The sequence below is a fragment of the Rhinolophus sinicus genome, linkage group LG01, assembly GCF_036562045.2.
Source record: "Rhinolophus sinicus isolate RSC01 linkage group LG01, ASM3656204v1, whole genome shotgun sequence".
Taxonomy (NCBI): Eukaryota; Metazoa; Chordata; class Mammalia; order Chiroptera; family Rhinolophidae; genus Rhinolophus; species Rhinolophus sinicus.
The window spans coordinates 168,467,858-168,488,013 of NC_133751.1; the positions used below are offsets into that span (position 1 = coordinate 168,467,858).

Sequence of the window (20,156 nt, forward strand, 5' to 3'; positions counted from 1 at the left end):
GTATACATGTATGTATGTGTGTGTGTGTGTGTGTACACACACACACACACACACAGAGACTTTGGCTTAATCACAAGGTCAGAGGAGACCTTTTAAGGAAATAACCCTTGAGTTAAAATCTGAAAGATAAGTGTGAGTTAATCAGAAGAAGAAGATGGTTACATTCATCCAAAACATCAGGAAAAACATATACAATGTAGTGGGAGCTAGTTTGTGGGGTACACAGTAGAGTCAACAAAGGCCTATATGGCTGGAATATGCAGTGAGAAGGAGGGCACAGTGTGTGGTAAGAATGGAAAATTGGGTTAGGAAGAGAATATGCAAAACCTTGTAGGCCTTTTTTATTTTGCATCCTTTATTTTTATTAATTAAAATTTATTGGGTGACAATGTTCAACAAAACTACGTAGGTATCAAGTGTACAATTCTATAATACATCATCTATATGTTTCATTATATGTTCACAACCCAGTCAGTTCTCCTTCCATCACCATATATTTGACCCCCTTTACCCTCTTCTACCATCTTGTAGGCCTTTTTAAGGATTAACTGCTAACAAAATGGGGTGTTTCAATTTAGCATATTTAGTTTACAGAATACACTGATGAGATTGTGAGTAAGCTAGAAGAAAAATTAACATCTACTATAAGAAATACTTGGTGTATTCCCTTTTAGGGGAGATAGTGAGTACATTTTTTATATATAACAGGTAGTTGCATTATGCTGCATGGTATAGCTGCTATTATCTAAATGTGTATAATTCAAATTTGGATGGTGTGAACTGTGCCAGATAGTGTGTGTTGATACTCAACAGAATAATATGTAAGGACCAAAAGAATATAATACACATTATATATATTTTTTAATTTTTCAATTATATTTGACATTCAATATTATTTTATATTAGTTTCAGGTGTACAACATAGTGGTTAGACATTTATATAATTTATGAAGTGATTCCCCCCAATTAGTCTAGTACCCAACTGGCACTATAGTTATTACAATGTTAATGATATTCCCTATCCTATACTTTACATCCCCGTGACTATTTTGTAACTATCAATTTGTACTTCTTAACCCCTGACCTTTTTCACGCAGCCCCCACCACTCTTCCATTTGGAAACCATCAGTTTATTCTCTGTATCTATGAGTCTATTTCAGTTTTAGTTTTTTTGATTATTTTATTGTTTACATTCCACACAAAGTGAGATCATATGGTATTTATCTTTCTCTGCCTGATTTATTCACTTAGCATAATACCCTCTGGGTCCATCCATGTTGTCGCTAATGGTAAGATTTCATTCTTTTTTATGGCTGATACACACACACACATTATTAGTATCATGAACGTGTGATCAAAGATAGTCAACATCATCCTTGCTTTTCTAAACAAATATTCCCTCAGTACCACAAATACTAAGAGTCTAAAACCTACATTTCCCACACACCTTGCAAGCAAAGTTCTGGTTCAAATTCTGTCAAAGTGAGGCACTTTCATAAAATGTGGAAGATTGAAAAGAAAGAAAAGTATTATTCCCTTCCAAAAGCAATGTGTAAAATATGTTTTAGACCATGAGTAAGTCTTTGAATGCAAATAGCTTGTTTTGGAGTTGATCCAGAAGCAAGAGAAAAGAGTGGAGAAATAAAATAGTGAAGGAGGAAAGTCAGTAAGAGGACATTGAGATGCGGATTACAACTGCAGTCAAGTAGGGCTCAGGCCTGCTGAAGACCCTCTGAGGCACTATGTACTCACAGAACATATTTCAGAGTTGTTCCACGGAAGGCAAGGAACTTGCTGACCCTCAGTGGTTGAGGGCTGCCTGAGGCAGTCCTTCCCCCACCCTTATGGCCTGCTCCACAGGCAGTATGGTCCTGCCGCCAGATAACGCCCTCATACAGACAGGCACAGCTTCTGAATGTACAAAAGTTGACCCTATAAAGTTTTAGGGCATGTTCAAGATAAGCCAAGGTCTGCTACAATGACGGCACAGCTCTGATCACTTTCTTCAGCACTGCAGAAAGTGGAGATCATTAGCATTAACTTCCCTGTGATTCCTGCATTTATGGGTTTTCTAAATACCAGAAACACTTTCTTCTGATCTTCCTTCTCTCAGACTTTCAAGTGTTGTGTCTCATATTCTGTATCAAATACCCTCCACCTAAAATGATACCTGATTTTCTGACCACACTAGCTGATATGGGTGACGTAGGGATAAAGATGTGGAGATATTCAAGAAATATTTAATATCTAGTAAAATTTGCCCAGGCCTAGTTGGAATGGAAGGGGAAGTAAAAGAGGGAAAATCTATAACAGCTAAAGTGGAATATATATAGAAGCAGCAGATTTGCTCAACTTGGAGTGAGGGGCAAAGAGAGGGAGATAATTCTCATTCATATCTGTCGAGTTTGATGAGACTCTAGGATACCTCAATAGGAATTATATTTAGGAGGCAGTTTGATAAAGGCATTAGTCTGCATTTCAGAAGAAATATTTTGGCTGATGACATAGATTTAGAAGTCATATGACTTCCAGCAATATTTGAAGCTGGATGATATTTCCCATGAAGACTATTTAAAATGAGAGTAGATACAAACACTGAAGGTGCAAGTGGGGGGAGCCTGAAGAGAAAATGGAGAAACAGCCAATAAAAAATAGAATGAAAACTAGAAAAGAATAATGTCACAGAAGCTAGGGAAGAAGAAATTTCAAAACTGACCACAGTGGATTTTTGTCTGTTTGTTTGTTTGTTTGTTTTAGTTTGAAATTCAATGAAATTCAATAAAACAGATTTGGCAAGAGAGATAAGGTCCTAAAGTGTCCTTTGAAATGGGCAAGGATGAGATAATTGGTGAGTGAAGCAAAAGCATTTTCAGTGGTATAACTGGGACAAAGCCTGACTGAAGCAGGTTAAAGTTAGAAATTTAGCAGTGAAAGAGAGAAAAGAGTGAGGGAGATGGCAATAAAAAGCATATGTAAATGTAAATGTCTATATTATGATTCTTAAATTATTCATTTACTTATGTATACTCAAGTTTATAAAAACACTATGAATACAAATACAAGTACTTATGTTTTTTATTTATTCAACATTTCCCTCAGTTTTTTAAGACTTAATTTATATTGAGAAAGGATAATTTTTTCTTGATTTATTAGTTTAACTCTGGGTAGTCATTTAAAATGCACAACTTTTCCTCACATTTAAGTAATATTAAATAAAAATCTGAGCTCCCTTATATACTCTAATCATTTAGTTTTTACACCCCTTCCATGTTGAAAATGATAAAGCTTTTAATACACTGGAGCTGCTTACTAGCAGCTCAGAAATGCTTGTATTAATTGAGAATTTGTCAGTATGTTACCCCTGGATGCATGTGGATGAGTCACACTGGTATTAGTAGAATCACATAAACGCAACGCAATAAGCCTTTTATTTTTAACATAATTCATGGCTCGTGGCATATGCTACTTCTTAAAATATGAATTTAGAAAATCTTATGCTGAGCACAGAAGAATCTTTTTTTTTCTATATTGGAATTTACATCTGCAGTACTATCAAAAATAATTCCGTAGTTCTATATTCAACCAACAATACCAGATCCTATGCTAAATACCAGAGATATGAGCATAAGGAAGACATGACTTAGAGTAATTTTTTTCAAACCACAGCTTGAAACCAATTAGAGATTTGTTAAATCAATATATTGGTTGGCACCAACACTTCTAAAGACATGAAATGGAATGGAAAATATCAGAGCACATTTCCCATAGTAAATACAAATATTGCTCCATGAAATTTAATTTCAGTTTTATGCATGACTCACACAAAATTTATTTCTTACTATGGTTGAAGGCAGAAAGATTTGAGTACTACTGCTCTGTAATATCTCCTAATCCAGGGTGGTGGTTGGGGGAGAAGAGGGATGTTTGGTGATAGACATGTAAAGAGAGCATTTCAATGTAATAAGTGCTATAATAAAATAATATTCAGGGTTGTATGGAAGCTGGAGTATAAGCATTTATTTAACTCAGCGTGTAGGGAAACAGGAATCTTTAAGGAGGAAATAAATGCAGTTTGTTATCTACCAGTTATACTATTTACTAATGTGCTGTTATTTGTTAAATAAAATTCTAAATGTATTATGTAAAAATAATTTGAAATACTACTCTTAAAAATATTTTTATGCCTTACAAAATTCTGTACAATACTGCTTAGATATTAAGACCTCAAGACTACAATAACATACCCTTTAATCAAATTAAGAAAAATAAAGTTTATGTGACTATTTTTATCCAAAAAGTTTGTTTCAGAATGCATTTTTAATTTATAGTTACAAAATGTCTTAACACAAAGATTATGTTATTCACATATAGATACTTTTTTCAAATTGACTTTTTTACTATTTAAAGTAGGTAACTCCATATTAAAGAAAAAGAGGTACAGATCCAAAATACAACATACATATCTAAAACATTTATATTAGGCTTTAGAGTATTATTGCTAAACAAATGGAGACACTTACCTTGATTCTAACTTTAATTTTTATACCACTCTACAGGGTCTCTGTGGAGGGGAATGTTTCAGGTTTCAAACCACTTACACAAGGAGCATTACCAAGTCTATACTCAGTTCCAGACCCGTATTTTCAACATTGAACAGCTCCTTCTGAGTTTCCCACCAGTACCTCAAATTCAACATTTTAAAAATAAATTCTTTATTTTATTCCCAAAGTAATATCTTCTTGTATGTATCCTACCTATAGCATCACCATCTAGCTGGTCACTTGAACCAGGAACCTAGAAGTTACCTTAAACCCCTTCCTCTCCATCATATATCATTTCCAATGAGTTAATAAAACCGGTGGATCTTCCAAAGTAAATTCAGCCTCCCTGGTTTTTTATTTGCCTTCCAGTGCTTTAGTTCAACTCATCTCCTATAAAGTTCAGTAGCCTTCCTACCTCCCATCTTGGCCTCCTGTAACCCAAACTATTTTCTGCTAAGTGATGTTTCTATAAAAGAAATCAAAGGGTGTTTTTCTTCTACTTAAAATTCTTTAATAGCTTATTTCTTAAAAAAAAAAAAAAAAAGATCCTTTGCACACAAGTCCCTTCTAGTAGCTTACCTCAAAGACAGTAATCCTATTTTATCATCATTATTTCTCCAGTCCAACAACTCATTAACACACTTAATGTCACATGTTCCTTCTTGGTTGGTACCTGCTCTCCAGCCACAACCCTCATCACCCTTTCCCCTTTACGTGGACATTATTTTCTAGCAACATTAAGCAACTTGTCAGGGCCTGGAGGACTCAATTCTGTCTCAAGTTGTCACTTTTCACAGGTTAGTCCTTTTTCCTGCAATTTTATGCAATTTTTCCTTTCACCATTTATACTTTAAGACTCAATATAAATATTCCCACATGGTTTCATGCCTATTTTTTTCCTGAACATTTTGAAATTTTCTTTTCAAAAATCCCTGAGTTATCAAGGCAAATTTAATTATTGCCTCTTCTATATTCATTGTCCCTTACAGTTTTATTATAATACCTATTGTATAAATATTTTACTAATATAGTGTATTAATTGTATTATTATACAATAACACTTATAATATTGCCGTAATTCTTTGTTTTTATTTCCACTACTAGACATTGAAACTTCCAAGGTTTGGGGCTCTATTTATCTTTGTATCCCAAGCATGTAGCACAGTCTGGCACATAGGAAATAAAATTTAGTAAAGGTTGGTGGAATAAGTAAATCAACATAAGACCAAAACAGAAATACCATTGATTGTTAAATACTTGCTCTCCTTTGAAAAGACTCCATGATAAGAATATATGATCATTAGGGTACATCCAAATTAAACTTGAAGATTATTATTGTTGTCATATGTTTACATACAATCAAAACCTTACAGTTATCATGTTACTTCTGTTTTTTCCAGTATTGGAGAGACCAGTTTTGACTTTGTCAGGATCCTTTTACTTATACACCTCACTATGCATTCTGCATCGTGGACCATCTTTTTCTACATGGAAAAGTGAGTTAGAGGGACAAAAGAAAGACTAACTTGGCATGAATTGATTTGGGCACAAATAATACTTTTTCTTCGTGACTTGTTTAACAGTTTCTTCAACATTTACTCAGAATCCATTTTCAGACTGTAATTTCTAGGATCACTTTCTCCCTTCGTGAAAATTAAAACTGTTTTTCTCTAGTTGCTTATCTTAAAAATCAAAGTTGCTTACCTCTAGGCTTTTGTTACTTCTCTGTTCTTCAGGAGTCCTCAAAAGTTTCTGACAGTTTTTATGTTTTACTTTATTTTATTTACATTTATTAAATTTATTGGGGTGACATTGGTTAGTAAAATTAAATAGGTTTCAAGTGAACAATTCTATAATACATCATCTATTTATTACATTGTATGTTCACCACCCAAAGTCAATTCTCTTTCCATCACCATAAATTTGACCCCCTTTACCTTCTTCTATCACCCCCTTTCCTTATTACCCTCTGGTAACCACTAAACTGTTGTCTGTGTCTATGAGTTTTTGTTTGTTTGTCTGACAGTTCTCTGATCATATATATTAAAGGTAGTATTCATGGTTGTTTTTTTTATTAAAGTTTACTGGGGTGACAATTGTTAGCAAAGTGACATAGACTTCAGGTGTACAATTCTGTATTATATCATCTATATATCGCATTGTGTGTTCACCACCCAGTGTCAGTTCTCCTTCCATCACCATATATTTGATCCCCCTTACCCTCATCTACCACCCTCCTTCCCTCTTACCCTCTAGTAACCACTAAACTATTGTCTGTGTCTATGAGTTTTTGTGTCTTCATTTGTTTGTCTTGTACCTTTGCTGTTTTCAGTTTTACACAAACATATCAGTGAAATTATATGGTTGTATTTTTTAAAAATATAATGTAAACAACCCAAAGAAATGAATTCATTGAAGTGACTATCCTTTTAATTTCTTCTTACCAATTTCTTATGTTTACTTCACAATTTAAAGACCATCCCATTTTAATAGGTAAAATGGAAGCAAATACCCATTGGTAGTTGGGCTTTTTCCTAACATCTGTGAACACTATACCAAGAGCTACAAACAACAAGCCTGTCCCTATTTCATTTTCCTTTTGCTTTTTCTTGCCCCCAAATGTTTCATTTTGAAAATTATTTGTAGCATATTTTAAAAAGTAAATCTATTATGAACTTAGTCATCATACTTACCACTGTTGTAAGACCATTCCACTCGTGGTATTTATTTTCTTCCCATCTTCTATATGTAGCCTTTAACGTCTCCCTTCATTTTATTCACACTGGTTTCTTCCATTGCAGCTCCCTATTTATTATCAGTAGAATACATTGTATATTCTGCATTTAATTTGAAATTTCCCAACCATCTCTAGCCACATTTCCATTTAAGTATCCAACCACGGTTTCACGCCTATCTTTTTTTTTTTTTAAGTTTTTGAAATTTTCTAAAATCCACTGTCTAGTCTATACTATATTCAGTGTCCCATAAACTTTTTCTCCCAAGTGGCACATCCATTCCACATCATCAATCGATCTTTTCCTATTTAAAATTAACTACAGAATAACGATTCCCTGTCATCTCTTTTGACCTTTTGATCGAGAGATTGTGAGCAAAATGTGGCAAGAATTTATCAGAAAACCTGCTTTTACAGATTTTGATTTCTTGTAGATGCAGAAATGGGTATGATAAAGAATAATATATTCAAAATGAATTAACTATGAATTAGTTTCAAGGGCTTTAGAAAATGCTTTACCACTTATTACATGAGTGACTTTAAGAGTTACTTATTATCTCTGATCTTATTTCTACGTCTGTAAAAATTAAGTTACAAATACCTTCTAGAGTTGTAATAAAGATCAAATGAAGTGCTTATACGAATTTAATTAACATATGGCAGGTAACAACATAGATGATATATACTGTAAAATATTTTAATTAGATTCTTATCAATAGTATCCTTCTAAAAACAATGATGAAAAATTGATGATATTTAAAAGTATAAAATAACTAAAAAGACAAAAAAATATTTTAATATTAGAAAAAGCAAAGGTGAAGAGAGGAGTGTTATGAGCTAAATCTTTTTACTCAGCTCTATTGAGGTATAATTTACAAATATACATTGTGAAAGGATTCCCACCATTGAGTTAGTTAACATATTAATCACCTCACATATTTACCTATTTTTTGTGTACGTGAGAACACTTAAGTTCCACTCTCTTAGCAAATTTTTCAGTTATAAAGTTCATGCTTTTTTAATAGCCTCTCCCTATTTCCCCATCCCTCAGGCCCTAGCAATCACCATCCTATTCTCTATTTCTGTGAGTTTGACTATATATTCCTCATGTAAGTGATACCACACATAATTCATCTTTCTGTATATGGTTTGTATCACTTAGCACATTGCCCTCCAATTTCATCTACAACATCACAAATGGCAAAATTTTCTTCTATTTTAAGGCTTAATTATATATATATATATATATATATATGATATATATAGCAAATGGAATAATATATATATATCAAACGGATACACATATATATATATATATATATATATATCAAATAATGCTGCAATGAACATAGGAATATAGATATCTCTTCAACATAGTGATTGTGTGTACTTTGGATATATATTCAGTAGTGGGGTTGCTGGATCACATTTTTAATTTTTTGAGGACCCTCCACACTGTTTCCCATAGTGTTTGTCTTTTAGGAACCAAAATGATAGTAAATATAGGCTATGCCATTTGTGATAGATTGATTACAAAGAGTATCCACACACTTTTCAACATGACTTTACAGTTCTCACTAAGAAATGAAGTTTATTTTCCCCAACCTTTAAAGCCTTGGCCAATTAACAGGTGACAGAAGTGATAACATGCCAGTTTCAAGCCTAAGATCCAAGAGTTCTTGTGCATGTCCACTATCTCTTGGAATCCTGCCATCACCATGAGAATAAGCCTTGACTAGGATGAGAGACCATGAGAAACTGAGCTGAGTCATCCCAGATAAGGCCACGGTTAAGCCAACTAGTCCCCAGTGGACACCCCACTGGCCACAGGATCATGATGAGCCCAGTGATATCAGTCAAGCCAAGCCCTGATCAGCAGACCAGACCAGCCTACCTACAAATTCATGAGTAAAAATAAAGTGGATTTTTCTGTCACCGAGGTTTTGTGATTACTTATTTCACAGCGTTATTGCGGTAATTGATAGCGGATACAGAGGCCTAGTTCAGAACGTCTCCAGTTAAAATACACCGAAGCCAGTTTACTAGCCCTGCAGTATCTGTTTATAGCAATTTTTCAAGGGTTGGACTTTGTGTTTCCCTTATCTGGCTCCACTGATGGGAGATCAGGCATGGAAGGCAGTGTGAGAAGAATTAGACATGAACATCTAGAAAGCAAAGTTTTAGGTGTGGCTGTGCCTCTAAGAACGGGTCCTTGAACAAGGTAGTTTCTCTGGGACAATTTTTCCCAAATCTGGCCACGGAACAGAAGTACTGGGGAAAATTTTTGTTTGTTTTTTAAATAGATTCCCAATAGATTGGAAGTGTTACCAAAAAATAAAGCTGGTTATTTGGAAGATACAGGATCTCAAAGCCTCAGCTTTCCTATTCAGTAAGTAATTTCTATGGGTTGTTCCCACAACTTTGCTATCAGTCTTTTCTTTGATGAGTTATTTGTGTAAATAAATTTACTTAAGAAATAAGTGGTGCATTTGGCACCTAATAAATCAAAGACCCTCGCTAACTGAATTAAGCACTCAAAAGTGAAAAGTTCTATGTATTTTCTAGGTAAGATGGTGTTTCTAAGCACAATAAATACTGTCCATTCTCGTCAGCAAAATTCTAAAATGGCCATTAAGATTCCCAGCCCCTGGTGTACACACATCCCTTCTCTCAATTGTTTCATCAAACAGTAATCTAGGTATTAGTGGGAAGGCATTTTGTAGATATAATTAAGGTCCCAAGTCAGTTGACATGATGATAAATAAATTACCCTCAGTGAGTCTGGCCTAATCAGGTAATCGCTAAAAAGGAACCAGGTTCTTCCGGGCAAAAGAGATTCAAAGCATTAGAGGAATTTGTGTGAGGGAGATTCTCTACCGCTGGCTTTGAGTACAGAGCAAGAAATTTCAGTGGCCTTTCAGAGTTGAGAGCAGACCCTCGGTGACTATCAGCGAGGAAAGGGGGATCTCAGTCAAACAACCACAAAGAACTGAATCTTGCCACAACCATGTGAGCTCCAGATGAGAACACAGCTAACACCTTGGACTGAGAACTGATTTGAGCTATGCCCAGACTTTTGACCCACAGAACTGTGAGCTAATAAACGGGTATTGCTTTTTAAGCCACTAAATTTGTGGTAATTTGTTGGGCAATATTTAAAAAAAAAAACCACTGATATCAAGGGTTTCTTATTTGAATTTTGAAACTCAGGGAAGTTGTTTCCTAGATCCATAGCTGTAATTGATTAATGACCAAAACCAAGGTAATGCCTTTCCTTACTCTGTAGAATCCCATAACAAAAACTGCTTAATGTTACACAAAGTAATATATACAGTTTAAAATAGCTCCTTTAAACAAATACTTAAGCAGTCTTAATTGTATTGGTCCTCTCTTCTTGCTTTATGAAGAATCTCTCCCACCTGACATAATTACGAATTTAATATTAAATATGTCATTAAAAAAACAACAACCTCAACTATCAGTTCTGACATACTTTCTAGATGATATTATTACTATTTTACATGTTTAATTTTTAGTACATCTGAAATATTCATTAATATTACATTCTATTCTTTAATTCTACTGCTATATAGGTAATTCTAGGTTAATATTCTGGCAGAAATCACTCTCTGAAGCAGGGGGGAAAAGGGAGAAAGAGAAACCTATTCAGTTTGCCTTGTAAAATACTCTGAAGAATCTCTTTAAAGCACACTTACACAATAAGATATCCACATTTAGAATTTCAGTAGTTTTTATCCTTGTAATGATTGCTTCAGTGCTGATGTTATTAAAATAAAGAAATCATGTGAAAATTACCATGTAATATATCCATATAATTCATTTATTTTACAAAAGGTGTTGGCTGCCATCTCTTGGACTGTCTGAGCATTGTGCTTTCAAAAAACACAAATTAGGCCTTCAGTCCTTAATATTGCTATAATATCTTAAAGAAAGAAATAAGAAAGTTGTAATATTATTTGCATGTACTTGATTGTTTCACTAAAAAGCTTGCTTATAAAGCATTTTTGTATATGGGTAAATTGTCCTAGATGTGTTAAAAAAGAAGTTTATCCAAAAAGGGACAAAAAAAATAGTTTACATTATTCTAACTTTAAACTTTATGTTTTTATTTAAAATAGTACTTGCACACTTCCACTTTGTGATTCTTCCATCTTCTAATATAATTATGGCTACACCGCTAGTCACGTCTCTCCTTAATAAAGGAGTTAATACAATGCCAACGCTTCTGAAGCTAGTTGATAATGTGAATCCTCAAGAGATAATTTTTTTTGTATAATATGTAATATATAATAATAATTAGAATCATGTTTACTTATATTTTATGGACATAATATAATTGAAACTAATAGGACAAAGAGAAGGCTAATTATTGGTATAAAACTACAGTACAGGGAAACTATATTCTTTTTATAAAAGTTAGTGATGAAAACTCACATTTCAATCTTCTCACCACTCACGATTTCTTCTGTATGGCATTTGTTTATATATTTTTTAATATTTTATAAATTAATGAGTTTCTTAAAGGAGAAAGTGTTTGAGATGTTTACCTAGACATTTAAAGTACAGGCCTATAAAAATTAAAAAATCAAAACAACAGAATATTACAACAAAAACAGTTTCTCATTTAAAAAGGAATGCTATAACAACCTGCAAATAACTAAATGAAAATTCTTAAGCAATTCTACTTTTCAAAGTAATACGTGTTAATAAGCTCAAACAGTATAATTCCGCTGGGTTCACTGTGTATGTGCAAAGTAGAACTTTTTATCGGCAATTAGTAAATTGTAATACTGGTATGAAAATAAAAGAACATTTTTTCAGGGCGGCCGCATGGATTAGTTGCTTAGAGCGCAAGTTCTCAACAACAAGGTTGCCAGTTCAATTCCTGCATGGGATGGTGGGCTGTGCCCCCTGCAACTAAAGATTGAAAACAGCAACTGGACTTGGAGCTGAGCTGTGCCCTCCACAACTAGATTGAAAGACAACGACTTGGAGCTGATGGGCCCTGGAGAAACACACTGTTCCCCAATATTCCCCAATAAAATTAAAAAAAGAAAACATTTTTTCATTTTTTGTTAAAACTTTGGTTTTCTGCATTTAATGTATTCTATTAAACAATTTGAGAAGGTGAAAAGAATACCACTTACTGGCTTCTGAGTTTGCAAAAATTGCTTGCATATTTGAAATTATCTAACTTTAAAGTAATTTCTATTATATTGTTAAGTATTGCATGTGTATGCAATTCATAATTATTTGCTCTCACCAAGAAGATCACCTAGGATAAGAATACAGAAAAATTAAGGAATGGTGGGTCTGATGTAGAATCATTTTGAATTCAAACTCATTTGTTTAAGTACTAAAGTTCATATCATTTGATGTCTTAATTATGTAGGCAAAAACCTCAAGTAGAAGTCCAAATACATGAGAAGTAAAACATAGGTGAATACAAATAGAATCCCAACAATGGTTAACTAAGACAGACAAATTGGTTCCTGCCTCTGGCTTAGAGTTGTAAGCTCATTGTGACACCCGGTGGACATTATTTGAAAATGCAAGTAACAGCCATACGCTTCCAATACAGCAGCCACTAGCCATCTGTGGCTATTGAGCACCTGCAATTGACTAACCCAAATTGAGATGGGGTGTTCAAATAGTTACTATGAAAAAGAAATGCATTACATCTCACTAATCATGTTCCATATCGATTACATGTTCAAATGATAATATCCTGGTTAAATATGTTATTAAATTGAATGTCACTTGTTTCTATCTACTTCTTACGTGGCTGCTAAAAAATTTTAAGTTACACATGTGGCTTGGATTGTATTTCTATTAGATAGTTCTGTGATAGCATCTAAGCCTCAGATATTATAAAGGTATAAAATTTCTCAGCTCATTTGTGAAAATAGGAAGAATATTTGTAACTTAAGATTACTATATGTGGTAGGCAGAATTTTAAGATGACTGCCAATGATCCACATTCTTGTATAAGTCCCCACCCTTGAGTGTGAGCAGGACTTTCAAATATGATGCTATATCGTTTCCTTCATTAGAGTACACTGTATGGCAAAAATGAAGGGGTTTTGCACATGTAATTAAGGTCCTTAATTATTTGATGTTAGTTTCTCAAAAGGAAGATATTCTGGATAAAGATGGCCCTAATTAGAGGAGCCCTTAAGGGATGCAAATCAGCAGTAGAAAGTACCCTGTTGGCTTAGAAGCAAACTGCCATGATATGGAGAGAGCCATGTAGCACAGAATGGCTAAGGCCTCAGATCTTCAGCTAGGAGAACTCAGATTCAGCCAACAACCAGTGGGCCTGGAAGAGGACCCAACCTCAGATACTCATCTGTCTGAGATACAGCTCTGTCTGACAGTTTCATTGCAGTCTTCTGAGACCCTGAGATAGAAGACCTAGCTAAGCTGTGCCTGGTCTCCTGGCCCACGGAAACTGCAAGATAGTAAATATTGTTGTGTTATACTACAAAGTTTGTAATAATTTATTATATAACAATAGAAAACTAATACAATATGCCTTCAAGCCATTTTTTTAAACTTTACATTTTGTGTTATAATACTACTGCTTGTAAGGTGTTTTTTCTTTTTTCACCTAAGACATATTCATCATAAGAAATCAAAATCAACAGTGAAAATCATATTATGGCATATAGTTTATAACTTTATTGTAGCGTGCACTTTATCATAGCATACACAATGGAAACAGAAATACAAGGAAATTCTATAAAGCCTGATAGAAACCTCTCACTAGACCTGTGCTACGATGTAAATCATAGCCCCAGCACAGAACTTTTTAAAATTTAAAGTAATGATACATTCTTTTTTCTTCATTTTGTGCTGTTTAGCACTTCAGGTCCCTGGACTTCTAATGGTGAAGAAAATGGGTGTTAGTGAAGGGAAATACAGAGTTCAGGGAGAATTGTGAATCCAATCCTAATGAGCTCATACCGAAACTGGGACCTCTAAACAGAACTCCTAATGATTTAAAAGTTTATCTGGCATCAGAGACCTTTCACTCTGCTGCCTTGAATTCCTGAAATATATAGCATAGTCTTGATCCATAGTTCCTCAAGTTGATTAGCTCAAAGAATAGTGGCACACAAAGAGATGTGTCCTGCCCTTACCAGTGATTCCGAAAATGGTGGCTGTCATTCATCAAACTCATCATGAGTTACCATGTTTCCCCAAAAATAAGACCTAGCTGGACCATCAGTTCTAATGTGTCTTTTGGAGCAAAAATTAATATAAGACCCGGTCTTATTTTATACTATAAGTCCGGGTCTTATAATATCATGTAATGTAATGTAATGTAATGTAATACTAGGTCTTATATTAATTTTAGCTCCAAAAGACGCATTAGAGCTGATGGTCTGGCTAGGTCTTATTTTTGGGGAAACACGGTATCTATGCTCTTGAACCTTTGCAGATACACTTTGCTTTTCTTGAAATAATATTCTATTGCTTGCATGCCTGGAAAATGTCACCTCTTGTGAACATTTCCCATTACCTTCTGTTGACTTACTGGATGGCTTTTGCTTTTGCTTAAAGGTTTCTTTTATTCAGAGAGGCCAACTAGGAGAACAAGTGTGGCAACACTGTGTGGCAATTTTGTGATTTATAATCTACACTGATTTCATCAGAGTCAGTGAGTGAAGCTTTGAGTTTGTAAAAAAGTTCTCCGGTACACAGGCTTGGATACACATACACAAAAAATAAAAACTCCTTCTCCCTTTGTTTCCTCTCTTGACCACTTTCCTTAGAATTGTAGTATTAGACCCAGGCCTTACTTTCTGCTATTTGCATATTATTATAATACGGGAGCGACCTATCCTGTTATAACCTATTCTTGTTATGTCTCCCTAACACCTCCTGGTATTAGGCCAATGGGTCTGTTTTCTCACTATCCTTAAATTTTCGCTTCTGATTTTTGGAAGAAGTCTTTGTTTCTTAATTTACTTTTTACTATGTCAACACATTTTCAAAATGCAATAAGACCTACTTTTATATCATATTACATTCCTGGTCACTCTAAGAAAGAGTTCGTTGTTCTTAGCCCTATAATTTCAGAACACTTTGCAGACTTGTTGCAGAATTTGCCATGTCATATAGTAACTACTTCACATCTATATCCACCATTATACTAAAAACAGGGGCCATGCCTTATTCGACATGGCATATCTAATCTTAGAATGGCAAGAAAATACACTAACTTAAAACATTCAAACCAAACTTGAATTACACTAATAGTAAACTTCCTATCCCTCTGCAGTTAGCTGATGTTTCAGCTGGCTGAACCAATGGGGAAGAGGGAGAGGGAGGGAAGACTAGGCATGAGGTTCCAACTGTTTCTGTCTCCTGCCCCTCCAACTCCCACAGTGACTAAACCACTGTCATTTCCTAAGACCTCAAAGCCAGAACTTCTTTGACAAGTATTTAAGAAACTGCTAAAGATGTGACTTCACTGTAGGTAAAGTTGATGTTGTAAATTATAGAAGAAAAAAGTGAGAAGAGGTGAAAAAAAAAAAAGGATATAGTTCTTAAGAAAAAAAAATTAAAGCTATGTTCAGGTTTTCCACACTGGAAGTCATGAGTAGTACACTTGAGGTGTTTTGGTTAGCTTCACTTTTCATTACTGGTGACATTTATTTTGATAATTATATAATATAGAAAGCATTTTTTTACAGTGAACAATTTGTGACCCCTATGTTTATCTTAGTTATTATCTCTCTATGAGCTTAGCTATTGTTCAAGCCTATCTCAGCCAAGTTTATTGGCAATTGCTGTCTATTTGTCAACAACTTAAGAAGCATTCGTTTTAAACTAAAGTACACCCCAATACTTAGATATAATCCTGACTTGGGTTCCTAAAGCCAAATTAATAGAATCCTTCAAATCCAAAGTTAACTCTTATTTTGGAAGCACATTCATTCTTACTGATTAAACTTTTATTTTTGCCTTATTGTGAAGAACAGTAGGACTTCCTATAGTGCCATAGGAAGAAGGCACCATAAATAATCTATTTTATATCCCTTTGTAATACCAATTAACTCATGTAAGTTTTACTCCTAACTTCACTCCAAATATAATAGTGTATTTTCTTGTATATAAGAATTCTTTTTTTAGCATTTTTTAATCTTAATTAATGTGTAAAAACAAAAATAAATGCTTATTTAGTAGAGGGAATGAGAGTCATTTCACACATTAGTCTTTGAAATTATTTCTTAATCAATACAGATTGTGTGGTAGGTACTTTCTAAAATGATCCACAATGAGCCCAGAATCCCTGTCCTGGTATCCATGCCCTTATGTAATCCCCTCCCCTTCAACGCGTGCTGCACTGAGCGATTGCTTCACCAGGAGAATACAGTTGAATTTGAACAATGCAGGGGGGAAGAGATGCCCACCACTGCCTCCCCCACACACACAAACACTTGAAAATCCACATGTAACTTTTGACTCTCCCAAAACTTAACTCCTTGTAGCCTACTGTTGACCGGAAACCTTACAGATGATGTAAGCGGTCTATTAACATCATGTTTTGTATGTTATATGTATTACATACTGTATACTCACAATAAAGTCAACTAGATAAAAGAAAATGTTATTAAGAAAATCATAAGGAAGAAAAAAATACATTTACTGTTATCTATTGAAAAACAATCTTAGTATAAGTGGACCCACACAGTTCAAACCCATGTTATTCAATCCTAATGAGCTCATACCGAAGCTGGGATCTCTAAACAGAACTCCTAACGTTTCAGAAGTTTTTCTGGCATCAGAGACCTTTCATTTTGCTGCCTTGAATTCCTGAAATACATAGCATAGTCTTGACCCATAGTTCCAGCAAAAAATGGCAGGCTATCACTTCTGAGATTAGTTTACAAACAAGTCTTTGGCATCCAACTTGCTTGTCCTTTCTTCCTCTCTCACTTCCTTATTCTGGTAGAAACCGGCTTTCATTCTGTGGCTGTCCAGTGCAGAGGCCCACCTTGTAAGGATCTGAGAGAGGTTTCTACCCCACAGTCTGTGAGAAACTCAGGCACTCAATTGAACAGCCCGCAAGGATATGAATCCTGTCAACAACTACTTCAGTGAGCTTGGAAGTAGATCCCTCCCTAGTCGAGCCTTCAAGTAAGATTACAGCCCTGGCAACCCCTTGACTGCACCCGAGTACCCAGTAAGCCAAGCCTAGACTTCTGACTAACAGAAAGTGTGAGATGATAGATGCTTGTTGTGTTAAGCCACTGTGAGCTTTGGGATAATTCATTATGCTGCCATTGAGAACTAATACAGAAGGGAAGAGCTGTTCAACGCTCATTTATTTATTCAGTGAATATTTATTGAACGTTTTTGTGCCCATCACCGTACTGAGGAGAGAAGAAGAAGCATTTGTGACTATTGACATGATAGGCCCTACCCTTGAGAAATGGATCCGGTGAGGGACATAACTAGGTAAATAGATAGTATACAATATCTATAATGGAGATACAAAACAAATCATATGGCACTATAATAAATAAATAACGGTTTGAGAAGGCTTCACTGAGTAACTGCCATTTGAGCTAGATCATAAAGCTTGTGCACATTAAGACTGGTACATGGCACTGATTCAGGTGAAGCTGCTGCTTCCAAAAACCAAACCAAGAAGTCTGCATGTAATTATTTTCAAGCCAGTTAGATAAAAGTATAAGAGAGAATAGGATCTTTTCAGGGAAAAAAAAAAAGCGTATGGAGAAAAAGCAAAGACGCAAGACTCAAGATCCATGGAGGTAAAGTAAGGAAAGACAATGTTTAATTGATAAGATGACTGCATATGTAGTCTTAAAGTGCTTTTCAGAGATGAGCGTGGACAAAAAAAGTCAGGTAATTGTAAAAAGCTTACTGAAAGGGGTAATAATTTTAGGAATTGTTTATGTAATAAAGATTTTGACCATACAAATAAAAAGGAAAAATACTCTTCAACCCCTTTGGTAAAATGGTGCATCACAGTTTCTACATAGTAAAAGTGATCATTTTTTTCAGTATTAAGGAATTTAATATCTCAAATCAGAAAAATTGACTGCCAAGTTAATTCAATACACAAAAACAAGGGTTTTGTAAAAAACTAAACTTTATGAACAGAGACATACATAATTCCCCAAGTTAATTTAAAACCACAAAATGAAAATTTGAGCAAATATAATCACTTTTTAAAAACACAATGTCATCAAGATAAAAGCACAGTGCCAAAAAAGACACTTAGTTAATATTGGTTGAACTAACTAAAACCAAACAGCAGTAAAATCTGTACTACCTAATTACTTAAAGCCTGGGCTTGAAGTAGAAAGAGGGTTTCTGGTTCTTCTAGTTAATAAGTGACTCTAGACAACTAACATATGTTATATAAGCCTAAATTTTTTCATTTGAAAACTGGAAATTATAACTTTATCTTTATTTAAAACCAGATTTTTTTGTGAGCTCATATTAGGTAACATATGTTACTCTGGAAATGTTTAAACCACTATACAATTCTTCTAGCTATCCATGCAAGGCTATCAGACCACAGTCACTAAGTGTAATTTTCAGATTATAGCAATTTATAAAAAACCTACTTTCTGTTTAACTGACCGAAAAAGTTATTTTTGACTTTTAGTCTTGACATACGGAAATGAAACTTAAATTATATATTGGATTCACATGGCAATGTCAGGAAAATTTCCCTGATTTCTTAATATGAAATTTATTCCATTTAAAGGATATGTTGCATTTCCTTAGGAAATTAACTTGATCAAAGACATGAAATAAGGTTTGCTGCATTTTCTTTGCTGTCTTTTACACAATGGCTTCTTCAGAGCTGTGTGTGCTACCTTTGCCTCATAATACAAAAAGGAGGCCATTTACTGAGCTACCATTTTCTCTGTATATCTGTGAGTTTTGTTTGCACCTGACATTTGAATGAATATATTCCAATCCTCCCTCCAATTTACTTGTGTTTTTGTAGTTGGTTTAAAAAAAATAAAACAACAACAACAAAAAACAACCTACAGGTAAGTTAGAAAATAAACTATGAATCTAGTAGGAGTCAGAAAGCTGCACAGACAATTGGGCTACAGCATAAGACAACTGATAGTGAATCAACATGTTACTTCTTCCACTCTGCTCTGTAGGCCTCAAAGCAACTGACATTTTCTTCCTCTAAAAGAATATTCCTCTTTAAAAAAAAAAAATCCTTTCCCTGCAAAAACACAAAGGTAAGAATTAATTTTAAACACATCAAAAAGACTAATTAACATGATTTTCTCCAGCAGGACTGAGATAAATAAGCTGGAGAAAAAAGGTGAATTGCGGAAAAAGGGATAGATTAAGAAGGGAAAGACTAATTTGGAATGGGCACAGAATGCTTCCCAGTGAGTTCATACGTTATCTGCTTATCTACTCTGCTCTCCCCTTCCTTTTAGCCAATGACCACTTCAAAAAAAAAAAAAAAAAACAGTGGAAAAGAAAAACTGAAATTCACCTGTTCTTATGTCTACCTCCAAATATTTGTGTCCTGTATTATTTGTGTCCACTCATATTTCACTTCCTCTTATTTCATAGAGACTTTCTCCACTTTCCCAAAGAATCTCTTCCTATGTTCTTTATTGAATCTTATTCACCCTCCTTGATTTTGCTTCATTAACTCACTTATAATTTCTGCATCTAGGCTATCTTTGATCTCTGAAGCTAGAAACACATTCAAGCTTTCCCAGTATCTTGAACATAACTTTCCTTATTTTTGTCATTCCCTCAATCTTCTTTCACTTCTTTTACTATCAGAGTCACTTACATTTACTATTCCCACTATTTGACTTTTTTTAACTTTT

At 34.3% G+C, this 20,156-nt stretch overlaps 1 long non-coding RNA gene across 1 annotated transcript in view; it reads right to left on the bottom strand.

Annotated features, from left to right (window-relative positions):
- The window catches only part of LOC141572891 (uncharacterized), a 53,316-nt gene that overhangs the window by 24,341 nt on the left and 8,819 nt on the right, over nucleotides 1–20,156 (bottom strand). Inside the window, exon 2 of the long non-coding RNA XR_012498415.1 lies at nucleotides 7,235–7,346. This is a non-coding gene — a long non-coding RNA (uncharacterized LOC141572891). The remainder of the gene's footprint in view (nucleotides 1–7,234; nucleotides 7,347–20,156) is intronic.